The 4,252-nt window shown below is 44.4% G+C and overlaps 1 protein-coding gene across 3 annotated transcripts in view; it reads left to right on the top strand.

Annotated features, from left to right (window-relative positions):
- Positions 1-1,697: 1,697 nt before the first annotated feature.
- The window catches only part of LOC143037479 (endochitinase-like), a 32,413-nt gene continuing 29,858 nt past the window's right edge, over positions 1,698-4,252 (top strand). The window contains exon 1 of one of the 3 annotated variants that reach the window (XM_076205759.1): positions 1,698-1,836. The gene's annotated coding sequence lies outside the window, so the exon portion shown is untranslated. Of the gene's footprint in view, positions 1,917-4,252 lie in introns of all 3 variants that reach the window. The other 2 variants (XM_076205760.1, XM_076205761.1) reach the window with 2 other exon arrangements.

Genomic DNA, 4,252 nt, shown 5'->3' with positions numbered 1-4,252 from the left:
TATATATATATATATATATATATATATATATATCTTCGGAAGCATCTTTTTGTAGCCTTAGTACGACCAGAAGTGTCCTTCTTTAGTCCAAGCCTGCTCTAAGATCTCCTGTCTTTCATCTATATTTTTTCTATGAAGCTTCCGGGGCTGCCACCCTCCCGGATCTTCACCTTATGGAGGTCTGGAACAATTCACACGTGATATCAAGGGGTGGCCTGGTGTCCACGTGAGGCCACTGTTAGGAGGGGCGGTTCCCAGAAGCGATTAGAGGGCCACGTTTTTTGTTTTGTTTGTGTGTGTGTGTGTGTGTGTGTGTGTGTGTGTGTGTGTGTGTGTGTGTGTGTGTGTGTGTGTGTGTGTGTGTGTGTGTGTGTGTGTGTGTGTGTGTGCGTGCGTGTGTACGCGCGCGTATTATCTCCAGATTCCTTACTCCCTCATAACAAGATCACCTCTCGCCCTTGTATCCTTCAACGTGGCCAGACTCTGACTTGTCGTTCTCCCCTGCACCCGGACAATTGACCCATCCTCTCCTTTCCTGCACCAGGACAACTGATCCTCTTTTCAACCTTTCTAGGCCCCAGTGACCTTCCTCCGTTCTCCTCGATTCTCTTATTTCATCTCAGTCATGTATGTCGCGATTTTCCGTCCCCAGATGGGATCAACCCGCCGGGACGTTTAGCGCAAACAAACAAATCACGACTTTATACTTAAAAAAACTGTGACAAGCGAAACGTCAAGGCTCCGTCTTCACTTGGTCTTCCTTTCGATAAATAATCTTTCTCGTAATCCGTTTGGTAACTTTTCCTCTCCTGTTTGTTTATGTGTTTGTTTGTCTTTAGGCGAGATGACCAAGACACCGCCACTTACTCCGTCTTCGATAACATTTCGTCAAACATGAGCTGGAATGCAGCACTTGAGTCTATCAGCAATCTGTAGGCTTCATCAGTAATATTTTTATGTTCATCAGGTGACCTGTCCTCCTATCTAGCTACATTGATCTTATCGTGTGTGCGTGTGCCTGTGTGTATGTATCTGTGTGTACGTGTCTGTGCGTACACGTGTGTCTGTGTATGTCTCTGTATATGTGATTGTGTCTGTGTGTGTGCGTGTACGTATGTCTGTGTATGTGCGTGTATGTGTGTCTGTGTATGTGCATGCGTCTGTGTGTGCTTGTCTGTGTGCGTGTTTGTGTACATGTTTGTCTATGTGCGTGTTTGTGTGTGTGTGTGTGTTTGCGTGTATTTATCTAGTAGTATACGGGGTACAATCTTTTTTCCTACATTTGTCAAATCTTGCCTTGAATTGTTTTATAGTGTTGGCTTAGGTTATATTATCATCCAACTTATTCCACATCTACATTTCTTTGTGGAAAGCTATATTTCCTGACGTCCTTTGATTTTTTTTATGCTATGACCGTTTGTCGATCTTTCTTCTCGTTTCCAGTAATCTTTTATTGTCCATTTTCTCTAAACCTCTTTCCAGTTTAATATCATTATCATATGGCCTTTCTCTCTTCGCTCAAGTGTATGTTTATTTGTATTTATGTTTGTGTTTGAGACGGGGATCTGGAGAGTAAGAATAGGGTGGTGTGTGTGTGTGTGTGTGTGTGTGTGTGTGTGTGTGTGTGTGTGTGTGTGTGTGTGTGTGTGTGTGTGTGTGTGTGTGTGTGTGTACTTGAGACGGGGGATCTGGAGAGTAAAGATAAGGTGGGCTGTGGGAGTAGGTACCGATAATGCATTTTTACTTGAGCCTTGAGGCTCACTGTAGCGACCGACGTCCAAATCGGATTCACTCTTCGCTGGACCTGTGGGAAAGGAAGATCCCACTTGCTAAGAAGTAAGTCCCAGCACCGTCGAAGTAAGTCCCAGTACCCTCGTCTTCGTTGCATACCACGAACGGAGAGGGATCCAGTAAATGTGAGTCCATAAGTGGTGTGATTTCGGACGCTATAAAGTGGCGCGTTGGTTCGGGTTTTTACTTCACACGACATAGAACTCGGTTCGAATCTTGCAATTCCAAGAGATTTCTACTTGCGCTGACTCTCTGAGCATTCACAGTGCAAAGATGGTGACTGTGCTCGCAGCTAAACGCATCCGAGCGTAAGCCAACCTTCTTTTACGAAACCCTGAGGAACTCCACTCGTAACATCTTTCTAACTAGAAGCTTTACAATTCAGATTAACGTTCTTTAATTTTATTTCTAACCAAGATTGGTAGGTTAAAATTTGATGCCATGCAACGCTAGCTTAGAAACCTTTCACAATCATAGAAAACGATATATTTTTTATTTCAAAGCCCAGTCGTACCGAATCTACTGTGCGCCCTATTTTATCCGCGGTTGAGACGACTATTGCAAGATTATTAACATCATTATTACTACCATCATTATCATTATCGTTATCATTATCATTATCATTATCATTATCATTACAATTATCATTATCATTATCATTATAATTTATTTTACATAAGAGCGTTTACGTCTGAAATAATGTCGACAGACTAATCAAGGTGATGAGCTAGGAGGCAATTAGCCCTATGTTCACAGATTGGTACGGATAGCAACAGTTACAATCCCGAAAAAGTGAGATGGAAACCGATGACATCTTACAAGAGTCATCCTACATAGGACGAGCAACGCGCAAGAACGATAAACACCGCTATCCAAACGCTATAGCTCGAAGGTTTCTGTTTCTTTCGACCGCATTTGTTCAGTTCGCTTAGTTTAACGAAACGAGACTTAGAAACTACTCCAGACAAAATATCTTCGGCAGACTCTTGACCTCCAATTGTCCTAGGTTATCAAAATCATTTATACCAATGACCAGCCACAGTATCAGAATACCCATAGGTACATCTATGCAGATGATCTGTGCATTGCCACTCAGTCTGATTCCTTCAACACCATCGAAGACCGACTATCAGAGGCCCTAACCACACTCTCCACGTACTACAAAAAGTGGCATCTCAATGCGAACGCAAACAAAACACAGGTGTGTGCATTCCACCTTAAAAATCACCAAGCCAAGAGAGAGCTACGAATCAGATGGAACAACACTGATCTGGCACACCACCCACACCCTGTCTATTTAGGTGTTACTCTCGACAGGACTCTCTCTTACAAAGAGCATATCAACAAGTTGATTGGAAAAATCTCAACCAGAAACAACCTCCTCAGCAAACTTGCCACCACCAGCTGGGGAACAGATCCAAACACCCTGCGACAAACAGCTTTGGCACTGTGTTACTCCACTGCAGAATATTGCGCACCAGTATGGGCCAGGTCATGCCATGCACACAAAATAGATCCAGAACTGAACAGGTCGTGTCGAATAATTACAGGTACCCTAAAACCAACGCCATTACATACTATCTACAGACTGGCAGGGATTCCACCTCCCCACATTCGGCGCGAAATAATTACCAAGATAGAAAAATATAAACAACAAAATGATCCCAGGCATCCACTATACGGTCACCTTCAGGTTGGACAGAGACTGAAGTCTCGCCAAAGCTTCATGACGGTGGAGGGACTGGATCCAACCCAAGCTGTGGCCCATAGACTAAAATGTTGGCAGGAATATGACAATCTGGGCCATAACGAGGCCATACCATGCCCAAACGAGACCTTGCCCCCAGGAGCAAACCTAACCAGGAAGGACTGGGTTACCTTAAACAGAGGAAGAGCCAAGGTGGGCAAAACGAAAGAAAACAAACACAAGTGGGGATACACCAATAGCCCCCAATGTCCCTGTGGCGAAGTACAGACGATGGTCCACGTCCTCCGGGAATGTCCATTGAGTCCCCATTGCTCCGACCAAGACCTTAGGGAAGCAAATGAAACTGCCCTTATATGGACACGGTTCTGGTGCGACAAGATATGATGATGATCAAAATCATGCATAGTATATTTTCATATTGGTGCATGTGCTACTTGCCTGTGTGCATGCTGGCTCCGTCATGCTATTCCAAGACACTGAAAAAGCATATAATGTATGCATGACAAGTCCAAAATAATTTCAGTGCACTGGGCCTTGCCTAGCACAACACGGGAGTCCAAAAGATAAGACGCAGTTTCCTTTATCTCGCTTCAAACCGGCTTGCTGGTGTAGTGGCACCGCGCTCGCCTGATAAGTAGTCCGAGTTTGTTCCCCGCCCAGGCCTGAAAAGCATCGAAATATTACAAGCATCACCTCGCTCTATTGGTCAAGGAAATGTTTGTGTCCGTGCGCGCGCGTGTGTGCGTATGTATG

This window comes from Oratosquilla oratoria, chromosome 22 (genome assembly GCF_046742065.1).
Source record: "Oratosquilla oratoria isolate Oo_2021 chromosome 22, ASM4674206v1, whole genome shotgun sequence".
In the NCBI taxonomy this organism is placed as follows: Eukaryota; Metazoa; Arthropoda; class Malacostraca; order Stomatopoda; family Squillidae; genus Oratosquilla; species Oratosquilla oratoria.
This window is presented reverse-complemented; position numbering and strand designations above follow the sequence as displayed.